This window comes from Enhydra lutris, unplaced genomic scaffold (genome assembly GCF_002288905.1).
Source record: "Enhydra lutris kenyoni isolate GAN:26980312 unplaced genomic scaffold, ASM228890v2 scaffoldscaffold76, whole genome shotgun sequence".
In the NCBI taxonomy this organism is placed as follows: Eukaryota; Metazoa; Chordata; class Mammalia; order Carnivora; family Mustelidae; genus Enhydra; species Enhydra lutris.
This window is the reverse complement of record NW_019154160.1, coordinates 176,695-197,275: the sequence shown is the minus strand read 5'-3', so window position 1 is coordinate 197,275 and position 20,581 is coordinate 176,695. Positions and strand designations below refer to the sequence as shown.

The 20,581-nt window shown below is 45.4% G+C and overlaps 1 protein-coding gene across 2 annotated transcripts in view; it reads right to left on the bottom strand.

The window, feature by feature from the left end:
- The window catches only part of LOC111160518 (lysosomal trafficking regulator), a 184,951-nt gene extending 171,230 nt beyond the window's left edge, over positions 1–13,721 (bottom strand). For both annotated transcript variants that reach the window (XM_022523674.1, XM_022523675.1), the window contains exons 1-2: positions 12,842–13,721; positions 10,590–10,763 (exon numbers count right to left, since the gene is read on the bottom strand). The gene's annotated coding sequence lies outside the window, so the exon portion shown is untranslated. The remainder of the gene's footprint in view (positions 1–10,589; positions 10,764–12,841) is intronic.
- Between the last annotated feature and the right edge of the window lie 6,860 nt (positions 13,722–20,581).

The window sequence follows — 20,581 nt, the reverse complement described above, 5'->3', positions numbered from 1 at the left end:
AGCACGGCGAGGCTGGGCTGCACCGCCGAGGGCCTGGCCCTGCCCGTGCCCGACGGGCCGCCGCCCCCGCCGACCAGAGTCGGGGAGGACCCAGCTCCCCGCCCGGTCTCGGCGACTCCGCGCTTGCGGCCTGTCGGACGCGCCCGGGAAGGCCCGGAGCGGGGCTCGGGCCCTGCCTCGTCCTGCACCCCGTGAGCAGGCGCCCCGCGAGCGGACGGCATTTGCGTTAGGATCTGCAGTTCGAGAAACAGAAATAACTCAGGACGTGGTGTCGTAAGGCGGTGGACCAGATGCCCCTCTCGCGCGGCCCGTGGCGAGCGAAGGAGATAGTTGGTCAGGGCTGGGGCCGGTGCTGTGGCCGGCGATGCTCCCCGGGAGAATCCCGCACTTTAACACACTCCCCACTGACACTCGAAGCTCATCCCCTAGCTCGTAACTTCGGGCAGAGGCTGCCCGCTCTCTCCGGCAGTCCCCTAGGACCAAGCACTCCAGCGGTGTACGACCCCAAATCGCTGACGGGTCCGTGTAAGAGACGTCGGCGGGAATTCATGACTCATTACACGGATAATAACGAGCACCTGCTCGGGGCCAGGTACCTCGCTAGGGGCTGGAGATCCTCTGATGAATCTCCCTGAACCAATTGAGGAAGAGGAGCCCAAACTTGACCCGTTTCACAGTTTTATCTAACAGTGAACCTACTCTGTGTTCGCATCAACGTTTACCCACTATCTTAAAAACATGTTGTTTTTTTAATGGACAAAGAAGTCATAGAAATGATAAGTAACAATCCAGTTTCTGTTTCTCTTGAATGGAAGGTAGTCAATGACCATGATTTTGTTAAAGCCAAACAGAATGAAATAGACTTTGTGTTACAACGGTACACGATTAGCCCTCAAAGTATTCTTTATTTGTAAAGGGCACAAAGTAATGTCATTTCTGACGGTTCTCTTCTCTCTATATCTGCATAACCAAGCTACCACAGAATGAACTCTGTTCAAAAGTATCTTAGAACATAGATATTAAGTATACGTAATTAGATAAAACTTAGTTCAACTAAGATTTCAAATGAACACAGGAAACGTGTAACTGTACATTAAATAGAAGAAAGAAAAAAAAGTTACAGATATGTAGAAGGAAGGATTACTTATGTACGTATTACGCTTTGGAAAACTTTGTAAGTGGGAAGTTCTCCAGATAATTTGACTTTAAATTTAGGCTCAAATCAAGGTTATAAAAGATGCAGTTAACCTACAGCTGACTCTTTTTTTTTTTACAGTTGACTCTTGAACAACACAGGGTTAGGTAGGGGTGATGACCCCTGCACGAGGAACTTCTCACTTCCCTGAAACTCAACTATTGATGGCCTTCTGTTGACCGAAAGCCTTACCTATAACATAAACAGTTAATTAGCATGTATTTTGTATACTGTATTCTTAAAGTAAGCCAGAGAAAAGAAAATGTTAAGGAGAAAATTATAAGGAAATTACATTTATACTAGTGTGTTGTACTTACTGAAAAAAATCTCTATTTAAGTAGACCTATGCAGTTCAAACCCATCTTGTTCAAGGGTCAAATGTAAATGTGCGTTCCTCATTAATTATTCACCAAAATGCCTTAAAATAATTTCATGACTACATGGATATATAAATCAGACCATGTCACACCTCCACTCAAAACCCTGCAGTGGGGTGCCTGGGTGGCTCAGTGGGTTAAAGCCTCTGCCTTCAGCTCAGTTCATGATCCTAGGATCCTGGGATCGAGCCCCATATCGGGTTCTCTGCTCATCGGGGAGCTTGGTCCCCCACCCCCCGCCTACTTGTGATCTCTGTCAAATAAATAAATAAAATATTTTTTAAAAAACCTGCAATGGGGGCGGCTGGGTGGCTCAGTGGGTTAAATGTCTATAGTATTTGGTTAAGGCAACCCTAGTAGACTAATATACCCCCAAATAATTTTAATAAGAATGTGCTACACAACTTACACATCTATTATGTTCATTTTTATTCTTTCCCACATAGAGCTTTCATGAAGGCAGCCCCCTCTGTTCTCTTTATGATGTATCCGAAGTGCCAGGACAGTACCTGGCACATAGCAAACATTCAGCAAAGATTTATGGAATGAACAGTTTGAGACAAGTTGGTTTCAAGTCAAATAAATATCCAAATAGTTAATCATAATTTTAGATGAAGTTTGAAACTTCAATGCCCCCTGAACTGCACTGGAACAGAAATGGATTTTTGAAGAAGTGATACAGGAGGCAGGACTTTCATTTTTGTAACAGTAACATGGTCAAAATTACACAGATTTCCATATTTGACTACTGACGGAGTAATTGCTATATTAAAGAAATTATAGGGGCACCTGGGTGGCTCAGTCAGTTAAGCATCTGCCTTTGGCTCAAGTCATGATGCCAGGGTCCTGGGATCGAGTCCTACATCAGGCTCTGCTCAGGGGGGAGTCTGCTTCTTCCTCTTGCTCTCCCTCTGTGCTCCCCCTCTCTCAAGTGGATAAATAAAGTCTTTTAAAAAATTATAGGGGTGCCTGGGTGGCTCAGCTTTTTGAGCATCCAACTCTCAGTTTTGGCTTGGGTCGTGATCTCAGGGTCATTGGATGGAGCCCACTTGGGGCTCTGCACTCAGCAGGGTGTCTGCTTCTCTCCCTCCCCCTCTTAGGTGCTCGCTAACTCAAATAAATACACTTGATCTTAGCCAAAAGGCCGAGAAGTGATCGCTACCTCAAATAAAGATAAAATTATAGATACACAAATTTAGTTTTGGAAGGCTTTATGTTATTAGGCTGTATATGACTCTTTTTAAAATGTGCTTTTTAGTAGGCACCTTAAAACTTATTGAAGAAGTCAGTTCTTAATGTCTCCATTAAGTGGCTTAACAACATTTGCTCCTTCTCTTTGCAAAACTGACCAGATTAGGTTTTAATAAGATTTTTAAATTAAATTTTCTCTACTAAATCATTGCTAACTTTTAAAATTTCCCAAAGTATGTATATTTTATTTTAAAAACTCTTATGTCATTATATTGCAAGATTTGTAAACATCAAGAATACTTTATGAGGTGCTTTTTACAGCCAGTTAAAAGTGTTAAGACAACCCAAATCCCTCTTCTTTGTTGTGGAAACTTCCTGCTGAATGTGTTTTAGTGTCCCACTTTCGTGTGTAGGAAAGACTGTACTTGTGGACAGCTATGAAACTCTCATAAAAGTTTTTTTCTTTTTAAATTCTGAATTGTCTTTTTGCTTAGAATGGAAAATACTTGCTATAGTAATAAATGCAAATGTTAAGACAATCTAGAAAATGTAAGTCTTCTGTGATCTCATCCCAGAAATAGTCACTAGTAAGTGATGTACATGTCCACAGATACACACACACGCTCACACACTCACATACACACAGCTATAAAGTTGTCACCATCATTGAAAAAGGAATTTTGTCCATTACTGAGCATAATTCTTACCCAAGTGACTTACTTGCCATTTCTTATTTTAACAGTTGATATTTTGTCTGTCTTAATCCCCAATATATTCCTGTGCTCAACAAGTTTATGATGAACTTTGAGTTGTAACTTGCATGAGCTGTTTATTTTGAAAGAGCAAACTAAGTCCATCCTATACGACAGGCTAACAAGTGGGAAGAAATTAAGAAATGTTCTAAGAAAGGCATGTTTGCTATCCATTGTCAAGAGCTCAGGGGATGATAGCAGATTCAAAAATCACAAGAACCCTCTAAAGCTTGTGGTGTCTCATTTAGAAGACCAGAAAAAATGTATCTGCAAGTTCACAGAGCACAATATCACTTGGCCATCTCAAAGCAAGTGTTAGAAAGGGCCGGTCAGATTCAAGGGGAAGAAGAGGTGAAGATCTATATGTTTCACTGCCCACTCAAAAAACATGCTACATGAAAAGGTTCTCAATGTGTACACTTTGTCTCTAATTTCATATACACCATGATTTTGGACCATTTCAAAAAAAATGTCTCTAACTCTACCTAATACCAGACATCAAATTCACCAGTAATATTGTTAGATTGACCCATTATTTCAGGCGTTGATTCAACTACAGGGTATTTCCCATGAACTTGCAGTGTTCGAGGCTTTGGGATACAAAGGTAGAGGAAAGACCTGGGACTGCTGGGGACCCCAGACAGGAAGACAAGCAGTGACAATGGAGAGTGATGAGGGTGAGGACGGTGTCATGCATGGGGATTCCTAGGGTGTGGTGGAGGGACATCCAACCCCACGTCTGGGATGAGAAAAGCCTTCTTGGACAAGCTGACCCTAGACCTGACACTAAGAGACACAGCAGCTTCAGGCAGGCCAATTTCTCTTGCATACGCCTTTAGTGCTCCCAGTCTAGATGGACCAAATTTTAAAAATTAAAGGAGTGTTGTGAGCCTTTCACAGTTAAGTTTACTCAACTCAAAAAGTTAAGTTTACTCAATTCAAAAAGTCCCCTTCTGAAGCTATGGCCTTTGTATTTCTTTGGAATTGAAATAACCTTCCTGTAGGCTATGGCAGTCATTCCCACGCATATGTTCAGTGTCTTATCTTGACAAAGCGATTGGCAATGAAGAGTTGGCAAGCTGATTTGTCCCTGAGAGGGTTTGTTGCTCAGTTCTTTCGTTGATGCAGTGGCTGTTACTATTACTGTTGTGGCCGTCTATAAAACCATGTGTCTGGAAGCCACTAACAGTGAGGCCAGCACTGGGGCCATGACTCTCCTCGGAGTGCCAGCACTACCTGGGAACTTGTAAGAAATCCAGAATCTCTATCCACAACCCCAGACTTCCTGAGTCATACTTGGCATTTCAACAAGATCCTCAGATGATTTATATGCACGTGAAAGTTAAAAAGCTCCGCTCCAGGAGAGGGAACGGCATGTGTGCAAACCGATGAGGGAGATCACGGTGGCAGGAACATCCTTCCCAAGGTTGAAAGAGTAAAGGCCCCATTTCAAAGAGGGTGGGGGTGATGTTGGCAGAGCAGGCAGGAGAGTGGGTGATGACTGATATTTTCCCTCTGCATCAACTCTACCCAGATAGATAACTGCTCCATATTTCATCCTGGTCCTCTTATCTTTTATTCTAATTTGGGGGGGGGGCAGGGGAGGAGCAAAGGGAGAGGGAGACAAAGAATCTTAAGCAGACTCCATGCCCAGTGCAGAGCCCCACACGGGGCTCCCTCTCACAACCCCAAGATTATGGCCTGAGCCAAAATCAAGAGTCTAATGATTAACCGACTGAGCCACCCAGGCACCCCCATCCTGGTTATTTTAAACTAAGCCACGTTCCACATTGTTTACCTTGCTCAATCACTTGTTGCAGGACCTCAAAACATAGGTTTAACTCTTGTGGGGCAAATAAATATCTTGGGTCTATTGGGTGGCTGTTAGTGGGATGCATTATAACTATAACAACAGGTCATGCTGACTCCCCAGAGTGGCTGGCGGAGAGTCTGTTTTAAGGTGGACCAGACGCCAAAGGATAAAGTTTTACCCTAAGCCAGGATGGACAGAAGGAGTCGGTCCCACCTAACAGCTTTGCTATCTCAGACTTCGTCCTATGCTGGCCTGAGGCTGCATCGAATGTGCAAGAGGCACTTGCTAACTACAGGTTAAGGTATAAATTAAAGTATGCATTTTTTTTCTCTCTCTCTCTCTCTTTAATTTATTTATTTGAGTGAGAGAGAGAGAGAGAGAGCATGAGAGGGGAGAGGTCAGTGGGAGAAGCAGACTCTCTGCTGAATAGGGAGCCCAGTGTGGGACTCGATCCCAGGACTCCAGGATCATGACCTGAGCCGAAGGCAGTTGCTTAACCAACTGCACCACCCAGGCGCCCAACATTTTCTCTTTTATCTACCAAAAGAGAAAGTACATCCCAAGTAATTGTGGCAGACAAGTGAGAACACAACCTCCGATAGTCTTCTTTGTTTCCCTACCTCCCAATAACTACTCCTATTCTTGTTATCTGTTAGTCTCAAATACACTTTGAGTTTATTATGTCGTGAGGACTCTAGTTTATCTAGTTTATCTAGAGTCCTCATGACATAATAAACTCAAAGAGACTCTAGTTTATCTAGGACTCATTTTGAGCAGATAGAGGCTGCTCAATAGGTTTTTTGAGTAAACAAGGAAGATAACGACACAGAGGAACACACGTAACTGGGAGAATTTTCTATGACCGATAGTCAGTCATGGTCAACCGTTGTTAGAGGTGTAGTCAGTCATGGTCAACAGTTGTTAGGTGACGTGTCTTTTATACTTAAGGAGATTTTATTTAAATCCTTATATTCATGCCTGCAATATCCAAATGGTTTATATCTGTTAGCATTCTTACGTGACATCCTATTTGTCAGTAAAGCACTGTTTTATGCAAAAGGAAATCAAACTTATAAAAATTACATAATCATTTCCCCAATTCACCATGTAAACTAATCTGAGAGGTAAAGAGCTGTAACGTATTTGGAGCCAGAACTGGGTATTAATGCTAAAACATAGCCGAAGCTATGTTTACCTATGGAATTCAGATAGTGGGAGTTGTAGGGGTCCCAGTGGGACCCTCCAGGAATAGATCGGCACGAATCAGGGAGGAGTATTCTGGAGAAGTGGAAACACAAGCTCCTCTAGTAATAAAACTTGGGTTGCAGAGGGAAGGGATGCTTGTACATACGGCACAGGGTCTGGTAATCAAATTTGTTCCCACCAGCACCCTAGTTCTAACTCTGTCTTGAGATTCAAAGATATTTGAAAGGTGGGGCTCAGTGGGTTAAACCTTCTGCCTTTGGCTCAGGTCATGATCCCAGAGTCCTGGGATCGAGCCCCGCATTGCAGGGAGCCTGCTTCCTCCTCTCTCTCTGCCTGCCTCTCTGCCTACTTGTGTCTGTCAAATAAATAAATAAAATCTTTAAAAAAAAGATATTTGAAAGGCATCTGAGATTAAAAATGGAAAAGACTGTTTATGTGAATTCCTGGTCCCAGGCAGCTGTGCATTAGAATCCATACAAACAAGTAGTCATATCACAGAACAAAGTCATATATAGAGCAAAAATGACCCCATGGGAGTGGGGGAGAGGCTGCAGTGTGTCAGTCGCAGCAGAGGGAGGTCCCTCATCAGATGTCTGCCTGGAGTCTTGAATCATAGCAAAGCCCTTCTCCATGACCAGGTGCGCTGACATCCAAGCCATGCAGAAAACACAGGGCTCCAAGGAACCTAGAATTCATTTTGGAAACCCTTGACTCGGGGGCAGCTTTTGTGTTTCTGATGCAGCTATTCTGTGAGCAAAGGTCTGAGAAATCGGTATCTTTTAGCAGAACAGATGCAGCCCGGGTGAGCCATCTCATTGCAAATAAAATGAAGACTCTGTTTGGAAGTAGACGGTCTGACACAGAAAAGGGGCCCGAACACACAATAATATTGGGGAAAAATCACAGACCTTATATTGGATAATCAATCACTGAAATAGGAAGTGAAGACTGGGTGTTTCTAGATTCTAGGACTTGAACTGAGAAAATGGTTTATCAGAGACAACATATTAAAGCATCATTGTGAACTACAAAGGACCTTAGATAAGCAAGTATCTAAAAATATCTGGGCCATTTAATAACATAATCTCCTGGATTTTTATCCATAAATTAAAAAAAAATAGATATCATCCTGTCACTTCTCATGCGTTAGTGTAGCAGAATAGTTGAATCAGCAAAACCCCAAGGCAGCATCCCAGGAGCAGGTAAGCTCTGCCTTCAGTGGGATGAGGACTCCTTGCCGCGAGATGGTCTCACCAAAATGCATTGCCTCCCTGGGCAAGGGGGAAGTGACTCTGTGACAAGAACCTTGCCCCTATGGGTGGACTTTGTGGTCGGTGTGCAAGCTGCCACTTGACTCTGATTCTCCCAAATTCTGTGATTTCTGAAAGATACTCCCCTTTCCATCTTATCCCCCAGACCCCCTAACATCAGACACACTCTCGCAAAGAATCAGACACAGCAACTGGAAATAAAAAGAGTGACTATAGCTCTGCTTCTATGATGGCTGCTCATACAGTGCAAGTGTCTTCTCAGACACTAAAAGCACACGCCAAGAATGTGAGGTCAACAAATCAGAATAATACATGACCAGGAAATGTCGTGTAAAGCACCCCTCTCAAGGTCACGCACCCCTCAGGATAACCTCCCTGACTTGTTTCCTGCCCAGCCTATAATACCGTTTCTGGAACTCTGCTGCCTACTGATAAATCAGGTCTACTACAGAGCGAGGGTTTCCTGATGGGACACAGGCAACATGAATTTACTGTGAGGTGTACCTCCCCTCATGGTTGGAAGCCCATCTCGGAATGCCCCAGTGGCGATCCTCCATGACCAACTTAGGCACTCTAGTGGCCTGGGTCCTTTACACGTTAAAGCAGCTACGAGGTGAGCAGCTATCCTACCCACCGTGGCTGATTCACAACAATGAGAAATGGAATTAGAACATTCATCCCTTGGGTGTGGGGGAGGTGGTTGCTGAAATTTGATAGATTCCAGTCAGATATATAAGGGAGGTCTTCGAAAATAAGCTGACTCGGTGGCCACTGGGGACTGGGCTAGCCAAGGTGGTGGGAAAGAGTTGAGTGCCAACAATATTCACCTCAAGTGCCCCCGAACGGCACCGTCCATGGCTGCCTAACCAGATGCCTGAGAATCAGTGTGACAGACATCACTTACAGGGAATGAGAGCAGGGAAAGGACATTTGCCTCCTAATGGATCATCTCTTGTCTTAACACCAGGCACTGCCCTCATCTTTTCCCCACTACTTCAAAACGCGACCCTATTTCACACTAAATTCCTTTCTATTTTCCAGACTGTTTCTGAACTCTCTAGAATAGAGATATACAGATCCGTAAACCGAGAGCCCCCAAAAGGGGTATTAGTTGTCAGAAGAAGTGCTGTCTCATTTTCCCCCCTTTTATGTGTGCAGCCATGGGCTTTCTCTCTTGCACATGCAAGTCATTGACTGTATCGCCCGAATCCCGTAATCATTCCAAACAGGTGTTCTTTTCCCTGACCGCTTCTTCAGTTGCAGGGAGTGAAGAGGGAGGAATGGAGGAAGGGAGAAAACATTCCACTTAATTTTAGTTTATCAGTCTATGTGGAAAAAAAGAAAATCAGTAGTCTTGCCTTGTACTCCCTTCCCTTCTGGAGAAGACGTGAAAACGTGGAGGAGAGGGATGTCATTTGGAAGATCTGAAAGTAACTTTCTTACAAGAATTGGGGGAAATTGGAGGGGGAGGCGAGCCACGAGAGACTGCGGACTCTGAGAAACAAACTGAGGGTTTTGGAGGGAAGGGGGTGGGGAGATGGGTGAGCCTGGTCATGGGTAATAATGGGGGCACGTATTGCACAGAGCACTGGGTGTGGTGTGTAAACAGTGAATCTTGGAACACTGAAAAATAAGATTTTTTTAAAAATCAAAAGATCAAAAGAGAGGGAGACAAACCAAAATACAGCCTTTTATCTTTAGAGAACAAAAGCTGGTTACCAGAGGGCGTGGGGACTGGAGGGATGGGTGGAACAGGTGATGGGGATTAAGGAGTGCACCTGTCGTGACAGCACGGGGTGAAGTATGGAGTTGTTTAATCACTATATTGTACACCTGAAACAAATATAACTTTGTTAATTATATTAGAATTAAAATAAGGTTTAAGAATTAAAAAAAAGAAAAAAGAAAGTAACTTTGTCGGTCAGTTCTTTGAAGGCAAGGAGCTGTGCTGGTTTATGACACAGTAAAAGTGTCGTAATTTGGCACCAACATCCTAACAGTGACTATGAAGACATCTTTGGCACACTGGTACTATCGCCCAGAGATAACCATGTGGAGTAGGCTAGAATATTCTACCTGCAGGTTTTCAGAAAAACTCATACCAATACTGCCCAGATGGGATATGCACATAAAGCATAGGACTTACCATCTATTTTTACCAAGATTTTTTTTTTTATCAGCTTGGCTCAGGGCTTTCTTTCTCTGTGCCTATTCCTTATTTACAAAAACCAATCTCCTCAACTGTCACGTTTTAAAATCCTGCCAGCTCCTTTCCTATCAGGTACGCCCCCAATGTCCCTGGAATTGTGCTTTCTACTCGGAGATTTTTTTTTTTTAATCGGAATAGGAATGATCAAGTATTGGTGTCCTCCACCCTTTAAAGAATTCCATTTAGCTTGCTTTGAGAGATGAGTACGGATCCTGCTGACGGCTAAAGATGCTCCAGTGTCGCCTGCGGTGCCAGGCGCTATGATATTCGGATGATCTCTATGTGTGTGTGTGTGTGTGTTCTGAGCATTTGGGTCGGTCTTTTCTGATGAGTGTACAGGAACATTTGTTATTTTACTGATGGCAGAATCAGAGCCTAGAGAACTAGTAGAGAAAGATAAACTGTATAGGGGAGGGCAGGGCTGGAACAGGGGACTCTTGTCTCTACACTCCCAAGCATGTCCTAACCAAGTAGTCACTGACAAATGCACTAACTGGATTTCTTGAAAGGATTTTCTTAGAAGCATCTTGCTTGCCAGAGTCTAATTTTAGAGTCCAAGTGTTATTAGCACTTACACGTTTCAAGGAGTTTGCAACTTCTCTACGTGGGAAACATATTTCACTGCAGGGCACAGTCAAATGTACTTCGCGGGGTGTTTGTTGTGCTTTAATTTTCCCAGCGTCACTGCGAGGGAATGTATATACGGCTGCATTTCCGTGTTGAAGGTGACACTTACCAGGCACAGTGACCTCAGAGGGAGAAAGACACAAGTTAGAATGATCATATGACCCAGTAATTCTGCCCTTAGGTGCATTCTCCAGGGACCGAGAGCAGGGCCTTGAGTGGATGTTTGTAACGCGGCTGTTCACAGCACCAGCATCACAGTAATTATCGGGTGGAACAACCCAAAGATCCGTATGAATCCCAAAGAATTGAATGAATGAACGCCCAAAGAAAACACAGTAGGTCCGGACAATGGCACATCACTCAGTCTCAAAGAGGAAGTTCTGCCTGACACAGGCTGCCACACGAACAGACCTCGAGGACATCATGCAAAGTCAAACAAGCCAGTCATGAAGGGAATTAGGGCGTACGATTCCACTAATAGAAGGCACCTAGTTTAGTGAAATTCATGGAGATAGCAGAATTCTGCTTGCCAGGAGCTGGGGGAGGGGGTGGAGAGTTCGTGTTAAATGAGGACAGTTTTAGTCGGGAAGGACAAGAAAGTTCAGAGACTGCTACTGGTGATGGTCGATGAACGATGTGAATGTACTTAATGCCACAGAACTGTCCACTTCAAATGGTAAAACTGGAAAAGATTTGTGTGATAGTTTATCTCTCTCTCTCTCTCACACACACACACACACACACATACACACACTCACACCAGGAGACAGAGCAATTAACCTTGATCTGGAAGGAGAGGGATGGAGAAGTCTTCTCAGAGGACATGGCTTTGTCTTGAGAGATGAGGAGAGCTGTGGTAGATGAGATAGAAGAAAAAGGTATTCGGGGCTAAGGGGATAACGTCAGGAAGTCATAAGACAATTGCAAGGTCATATTCCAGGAAGAGCAACTCGTCCAGGTGCCTGGATACTTGCAGGTAAGTTACAGCAGATGAAGCCACAATGGCAGGGTGCGGGGACAGGTCTTGAATGCCCGGCCTGCCCTGCAAGATATTTGAGCTTTATTCTGCAGGCAGTGGGAAGCCACTGGAATCTTTTAAGCTTGGAGACGTGACCAAGGTTGCATTTTGGAAAGATGATGTTTGGCAGTTGTGTGAGGAACGGATTGGAGGGGGAAGACATGAGAAGCAGGGACTCTGGTGGTAAGACCATTGCAATGAGCCAAGGGAGAGATCACGAGGGCCCAGCTGAGAGGATGTGGGAGGGAAGGGGCCATTCAAAGGTTTTTAGGAAACACTTAGAAGTGGGGAAGAGGAGGCTCGTGCAGTGGGGGTGGCTCCCAGGCTTCGGGGTTGGCTTCATCCATCCCCCAGCCAGCCTGACCCATCCCCAGGCTCTCCACGTCCCGGCTCAGAACAGTTGCTCAAGACCCACACAACCACGATCCTAGCCGGGGCTCGTTCTCGACTCCCGCTCTCTAGAATCCCGTCTTCCGCACGATCCTCAGTTGCCTCCCAGCTGGGTGGGCATTCTGGCTCCTCTGAGCACTCCTTCGAATCTCCTCCAGACTCCCCACCTCCCCTCCCCTCCCCCACAACTGCAGCTGTGGGACTTGTCCCCTTCATAATTCCCCACTCCTGTCCATAGCTCTATGCTCACTCCCTCTTCCTCACACACCAGCGTCTGGCCTCCAAGATAGAGGAGCAGGGAGAGACTTGAAATCTCCTTAGCACAGACTAGGGATATAACAGAGGCTGGAGGTCAGACGGGGACTAGCAGCAAGGGGTGAGAGAGAGAAAGAGTGAGTGCCCTTGGGGTCTGCTGGGTTTCAGGCACCTGGGAGCCCACCTGCACCCGTTTATTAAATGAGTCCTTGGAGTTAACGATGTGCCCCAGACCAACCATGTCAGTTTCCTGGCATCCAAGAACCAGAGCTGCAGTCTTTCTAGCGAGGGTCTTTGGCTCAGCCCACTCCACAGGCGTATCTTCATTCTCCTCCTCTTTCTGCACAGTACCCGACCACTCTCTGAGCAAGCAGCCTGTCGGGACCAGCTCCCAGGAGCCCCAGCGCTGCCAGGACCCCATCTGCTAATCCCCTGACTCAGCGGTTCTCGAGTTCTCAGCCTGTCCCCAGCCGGCCCACCAGAGCGGCACACACGCTCAGCTGGCGACCAGGAAGTCTCAGAAACATGGTCACCTACCTGCACGGTGATTCCCTCCTCCCGGTGAACGAGGAACTCTTTCCTTTGGGAGCCCCACGGCAGGCTGATTAGCAACCAGCCTCTGGGTCAGCTGCAGAGAAACAGGTTCTCCACGCTGCGAAGCAATCTTCGGCGCTTGTTTGTAGTTAACTTCTGGCTTCCGTTCAGCTTAGGGGAGGATCATTCTCCTGGCAACGTAAGAACATGCACAGTTGAGTCAAACAGCCCAAGAGATGTCAAAGGCAAAGCCTGCGGCACGGTCTGATGTCACCAGAGGAAGATACGGGAGCAGATGGGGAAGGCGGTAGCTCCATGGACCGCAAGAACCTCAGAACACAGCCTCCCCGTGGAAGAACGGGTGAACTGCCGAAAGAGGCGATGCACCAAACACGGGCACTGAAACTACCCTCATCCAAGCCAAACTGTCATTGGAAATGGCTACGAGTCTGCCCAAGGCTGCTTTTGCATTTGGTGATGGAGCTAGGCAATGTCTGTGTTGCCAGGAAAGCGAGTGGCCCTCTCTGCCCTTGGCTCCTTGGCAGGTGGCCACATTCAGATCACATGGGGCATCTGGCAAATCAAGCCCAATTCCTTTGCAGTGGGCCTGCAGCAAGGATTTCCAGTTAGTGATTTCGTGGTGGCTCCTATGAGTCACGGCACCCTGATTCTCCTGCAGAGGGGGAGGGCCTACGTTTGTCCCGGAAAGGATCATCATTACTCTGGATTTGAGAATTCTGCAGCCTTTGGAGGACAGAGAACGAAGCTAACCATGAGAAAGAGAATCCTGGGCCTCGCCACTGCCACCAACCACCCGGTCGCAAACTTTCACCCAGCTCGTAGTGCAGATTTTCACCCTTCCTTTGTGCTGACATCTGGCTCTCTCCTTTTTAAAGCTGCTAGTATTTCTAGTTTAAAATTTGGATTAAAAAGAAATACATCATGAAATGACTTTTTGATTAAAAACTGCTGTCGTCTTTTAAATCCCACGCCTCTTATGGATTTCTGAATTTATAGTTTTACTTTCAAACCCATATGCAGGTACATATAAAAACAATCAGTCGCTCCCCTTTATTGAATATTTAAGTCAGGGCTTGGGCTAGTGCTTTACAAGCGTTGTTGTTTTTAATCTTCACAACGGTTCTGCCCCGGAGGTATTTTGTTCCCATTTTACAGATAAGGAATCAGAGACTTGCCCAATGTCGCACTGCTTTTAAATGGTGGTACCAGCACTTGAGCCCAGTCCTGTTTCACTTCCAGTATCATGCTCTTAACTACAGACTAGACTGCTTTCTGTGTGTGTGTGTGTGTGTGTGTAATATGTATGTATCTATAGACATCATGGTAGATGTGCAGTAAATATTTGTTGAGTCACTATTATATATTATCTGTATTTGCTCAGAACTCTTAGGATTGTTGCTGTACCTGGAAATTGATACCAAGAATACTATTTTCCAGATGAGAGCTAAAGTAATTCATATTATAACATCACGGTGGAGCCTAGAACAACAGCTTTTAAAGTAGATGCTTATAATAGACGTCACCACGTCATTTACGGTTTTCAATTTCCACGCCTGCCCGAGCACTGAAACACCTGGCACAGTCTTCATAATTAGTTTCTAAACAAGTAACTGTCAAAGTATTCTGAGATGTTATGTGCCCTGTGTGTTAGGTCCTTGATAATGAATGGTGATTGCGACTCTGCCCTGTGATGGCTATTACCGTCATCGGCTCACGTGACTCCTCCGGCCACACTCAGTGACAAGTGCAGATGTCTGTACTTGTGTCAGGTCTAGTATAACTCAGGGACACAAACCCAACAGAGATGTCAGGGTCAAAGGGACCAGAAGAAACTTCTTTATCTTTCCAACATGAAAACCACCTGAAAGCTGTGGAAATAAAGTCTCTAGGAAAATTCTTCTTTCCCTTGAGATGTTTGTTGGCTTGTTTCACTTTGTGACACCTAAAAGAAGCCCCGAAGTATTTTGATACATTAAAGACATCCCTCGGGGGGCGCCTGGGTGGCTCAGTGGGTTAAAGCCTCTGCCTTTGGCTCAGGTCGTGATCCCAGGGTTCTGGGATCGAGCCCCGCATCGGGCTCTCTGTTCAGCGGGGAGCCTGCTTCCTCCTCTCTCTCTGCCTGCCTCTCCGCCTACTTGTGATCTCTCTCTCTCTCTCTGTGTCAAATTAAAAAAAAAAAAAAGACATCCCTTGGGGCGCCTGGGGGGCTCAGTGGGTTAAGCATCTGACTTCAACTCAGATCATGATCCCAGGGTCCTGGGATCTGAGCCCTGTTCTGGGCTCCCTGCTCGGCGAGGAGTCTGCTTGTCCCTCTGCCTCTGCCCCTCCCCCTGTTCATTCTCTCTCTTTTTTTCAAATAAATAAATAAAGTTTAAAAGAAAATAAAGACATCCCCCTCCAATTGTGCCTTGCATGGCTCATGGCTCATGCCTCATTTAATCCTACCACAACTTGATGAACCGAATTAATGTTTTCCCCCTGAAAGCTTTGTGGAGGAAAATATATCTTGGCCCTGTTAGGAACTTAGGAGACCTTGTTAATGACTAGGATGCAAATTCTTCATTTGGAAGACAGAGGACCTTTACAGGTTGCTACCATCAAGTTAAACTTTCTTCTGACGCCCCGCCGGACCTCAGTGCTTGCGAGAGCGGCTGCAACATCCAAAATGCCTGATTTACATTTTCGGTAGCAGCGATCCTTTCTGAGAGTCCTGATTTTGCCAGATAAACAGGTCAGTAAAGTCAAAAACAGGAAGTTAGATTTACCCTAAGATGCTTCGAACTCAAAAAGTGGCTCAGTCAGTTGAACATTTGACTCCTGGTTTTGGCTCAGGTCATGATCTCGGAGCGGAGGGATCCAGCCCCGGACTGGGCTCTGTGCTCAGCGTGGAGTCTGCTGGGGATTCTCTCTCCCTCTGGCCTCCAACTCTGCAGGTGCACGCACACACACACACACACACACACACACACACACACCCTCTCTCTCTCTTAAAAAAAAAGGTGGGGGGACTTGGCAGTTTCTCAAAAACTTAAACCATACCATCCAGCCATTCCATTTCTGGGTATATACTCTGAAGAATTAAAAGCAGGGACTCAAAAAGGTATTTATAAGCCATTTTCATAGTAACATTGTTTACAATAGTCAAAAGGTGGAAATAGCCCAAGTGTCCACAGATGGATAAATGAAATAGAAGGTGGTTTATCTACACGCTGGAGTATTATTCAGCTTTAAAAAGAAAAAAATTCTGCCGGATCTCGAAGACATTATGATAAATGAAATAAGCCATACACCAAGTATGAATCCACTTTCTGTGAGGCCCTGGAACAGACACGTTCGGATAGATGGAAAGTAGAAAGACAGTTTTTACGAGCTAGGGTTGGGGAGGAGGGGGGAGATATTGTTTAATGGGTACAGAGTTCCATTTGGGAAGAGGAGAAAGTTCTGGAGACAGACGGCGGTGATGGTCGCACAGCATCGGGAATGTACTTAGTGCTACTGAACTGTGCACTTCAAACGATTAAACTAAAAAAGAAAGAGGAGAAGCCTCGGTATCCGAGGATGATAACCACAGACGCTGCCCGAGTTGTGCTCCAGCTCTCTATTCACTCAAGTTATGCACCTAGACCCCCATCCCGCTGAGACAGGGGCTAATCCAGATCTCTGAGGGACCCTTTATTTGCTCCTGAGGCTGAGTATTTCCCTTATGTCATAGAAGTGACAGTTCCGGGACCTCATTCATCTGTTTCTTGAGAGATGTCCCCACTCTCCACATCTACTTATAAAATGGTAACTGTGAAAGTAGAGATTCACAGATGCTCTCAAAGAGGAGGCAGAGAAAACCCTCCAGGGAGGAGAGCGGGGACCACCTGGGTCCTGGCAAGGTTCTGGAAGGCTGACTTGGGAAACATTAAAAGAGGGTAAATGCCACCAAAGTCTTTGGGAAACTAAACAGGCTTATCAACTGTTCTCTGACCTGTAGATACTGTGTCTTTTGTCAGGAAAAATAGTCCCTCTAGTTTGGGGATTACTGAAAGGTAACCAGAGGAATGCAGAGTGCACTTCCTGGGGAAACAGTGTCCTAAATTCTTCCACAGGCACCGTATCTGACGCTAGACTCAGAGGCAGAGAAACTACAGATGTGAATTGTTTACTTTTTTAAAAAATAAAATTGATACAAAAGACATAATGTCCAGGGGAGAAGTAGGGATGGGAAGGAGAGGAGTTCAGGTTTTCACAGCTGACAGCTCTGATCTATAAGACAAGGACACCTGTGTTCGTGCTTAAGTAAATATTTGAGGTGATACGTTCTTGTTTTCCCTGCTAATTCACCTGATTTCTTTTGAAATCTCTACGAAGTGTACTGGATTGTGAAATGTGTTACAGACACCTAGAATCACAGTATTTAAAGGAGGATCATTCTAGATCTTAGAGTGAGATAAGATTTTGTGATACATAAAGCTAATTCATGTGTTTCTACTTTTCTTGGGGGGAAAAAACCACTCACAGTTTTATTAACAACTGGGACCATGACTGTTTGTTTCCTGGTAGAAAAAAGAAGTTTCTCACCTAATGCAGGGCTGTGTGGTCGAGCTGGCTGTGAGCTGTAAGCCAGAGACCCGAGTCCTGCCCCAGTCCTGTGAAACCAGCTATCTGACAGTGGGACCCAGCTTTCCCATCTGTGAATGAGAACTAAAACTCTCACATGTGATCACTAAGAGGCTGAAATCAATATTACTCCCAAAGCTGGAAAGTGGACGTATGCAAATATGAAATCCACATGACAAGGAGGCATAGATGTATACCAACTATAAACTGTAATAATGAAGGTACCACAAATAGTAGGGTTAAATGAGAAATGTCACCAGAGATTTTTAGTGAAGGAAATTCTTGCGAGAGATTATTAATATTGAAACTGGTTGAGTATTGATGAGACATTCATCTTCTGAACTAGAAGCGTCTGTGTACTTTATTCTAGATGGTTTTCAGAAAGAGAGCTGAAACCACCTTCCCTGGTAATTGCCTCAATGTTTAAAGAGCCTAGTGGTGGGGTGCCTAGGTGGCTCGGTGGGTTAAAGCCTCTGCCTTTGGCTCAGGTCATGCTCCCAGGGTTCTGGGACGGAGCCCCGCATCAGGCTCTCTGGTCAGTGGGGAGCCTGCTTCCCCCCTCTCTCTGCCTGCCTCTCTGCCTACTTGTGATCTTTGTCTGTCAAATAAATTTTAAAAATCTTAAAAAAAATAAAAAAATAAAGAGTCTAGTGGTGGACAAGTTATTCCTGACATTTAATCCACTGCTACCTTTGCTCTTAATCCCATAAAGTGGGGCAAAAAGGGCATGGCTGTAGCATGAAGCTGTCCTGGTTGTGCCACCTACTAGCTCTGTGTGTGAGCTGGGGCAGGGTGACTTACCCCCTGCACCCCTGGTCCTTTGTTGATTAAGTGAGGATGATAATAATGCTTAGAGCTAGAGTCTACGGGAAGTGCTTTATAAGGTGACGTGGTGATTATCATTTTGAGGTATCATATTTACCACAGACACGGTGTTAACATTCTAAGATTTTCAACGATTAATACTATTAACTTGTTATAACTCAGTGCAGTCTCTTGGAAGAATTGCACGAAGTCACATTGAGTGAAAGAAGCTGGGCACAATACGGTGGGTTTAACACGATATTACAAAGTGGGCTTCTAGGACGCTGGGAATGTTCTATTTCTTTTTTTTTTTAAAGATTTTATTTATTTATTTGACAGGCAGAGATCACAAGTAGGCAGAGAGGCAGACAGAGAGGAAGGGAAGCAGGCTCCCTGCTGAGCAGAGAGCCCGATATGGGGCTTGATCCCAGGACCCTGGAATCATGACCCAAGGCGAAGGCAGAGGCTTTAACCCACTGAGCCACCCACGCGCCCCCAGAGAAAACTTTTTATCTGAAAGACCATATACCAGGGTGAACATCCAATTACCAAAGATCTGTCTTTAAAGTCCTATGAGTTACCCTCCCCACCTTTGAGGCCCAGGCCCCTCTCCCATTCCTTAGCTTTGGAGGCTATAGAAACCTCAACTGCCTGACTTGTCCATGATTTGCTTTGTCTTTGTAGGGCTTTCGTACATATATAATTAAACTTGCTTTTCTCCAGTTATCTGCCTTCTATAATTTTTGCTGTGAGACCACAGAACCTAAAAGAGTGGAAGGAAAAAATTTTCCTCCCTGACAATAGCCACTCTTAATGTCCGGATATAGATCCTTCCAGAATTTTTTCTCTGTATACAAACATACATTGCAAAACAGAATCATGCCACATCATTTGGTGACCTAATTTTCTCACTAGACAATATGGTGTAGTCTTTCTGCACCAATAAATTATCAGTCATTAACTGTGTAGTACTGGAGTCTATTTTATTAATGCCCTATTTTGCTGTCACAGATACTGAGACACAACACTTGTTCAGACAACTTTGTTCAATAGTTGGTTTGTTTTCATAAGGATACCTAAAACTGGGAAGGAGGGGGGGCCTCTCGGAGGACACACGTCTTAAAGGCACAGGCTTTCTTCTAGAAAAACTGCACCAGTTTGCCTTCTCATCTGCAGCGGATGCAAGCTCCCCCTCTCCCCTGCCACCTCGCTGAACGTGGGTAGTATCATTCTTTTTCATCTTTGCCAATCTGGAAGTTAGTTAACCAAGCACAAGGGCCCACAGTAGGGGGCTAAGCTCCTACTCTGGGACAGAACAGACCTGGGTCCACTTTCCAGCTCCCAGCCTCAGTTTCCCTGTGCTGTAAAACAGGGTAAATGACACATTACCGAAAGCCCCAAAGGGGAGCGTTCAGTAGAGTCCCAGCCACTTCCTCCTGCTCTCCCTTCTTCCCGACCTCCTTTGGGGTCCCGTCTCCACCCAGCAGCCTGGACGTCCTCCTGTGAACGGAAACCACATCCCATCACTACATCACGCCCTCTCTTCAACCTCTTCCTCAACCACCATCCATGGAACTGAATCAAAACACCTTAATCTGAATCCCCTATGCTGCGTTTGCCAACCTCCCCAGCAAATGGTGTCAGGCCTTGCTTTCCCTCGCCCACCTTTTTGAAGCCACGCCAGGCTGTTCCAGTGCCTTGCCCAGGCCAGTCCCCAGGGGCCTGTGGGCTCTTGCTCCTTCCTGCCTTTGCCGACTTCAGCTTGAAAACCACATCCTTAGAGAGAGTCCTTCCCTGCCCTGCTATTTTCTCTCACAGCATCCTGTTTCTTCTCTCCTCGCTTCTCATTACTCTGTGTAATTACACTTTTCTTTGATTGTGTTGGTATTTTCTGTCTCCCCGTCCCCGGCTCGGCTGGATGGGAAGAGACAAGGCCTTTTTAGTTCATTGTTCAGTGCTTGCCGCATTAGTAGTTGTTCAATAACCATTGGCTGAATGAGTGAATAACCTTTTTACTTTTCCTCTGGTTGGGTGGCCTGGAAGCCTCTAGCACAGCAATATGGCGAGGCAGCTGCCAAACCTTGGTGACTTGTCCATCCTGGCGGCTCTCTTTCTGTTCTGAGCCTCTGCCAGGCCCCTTCTGATCCCTCCCATGCCCCACTCCTGAGACTGGTTTCTGAATTGCCTTCTGCTGCTCTGGAATGAATATCTGTGATTTTAGGCTGTTTGTGCAGTGTTTGAACTGTTTCCCCCACATTAGGGCATGACCTCTAATACTAACCTAGTTTCTCCCAATGGCGTTCTGTTGTGAGT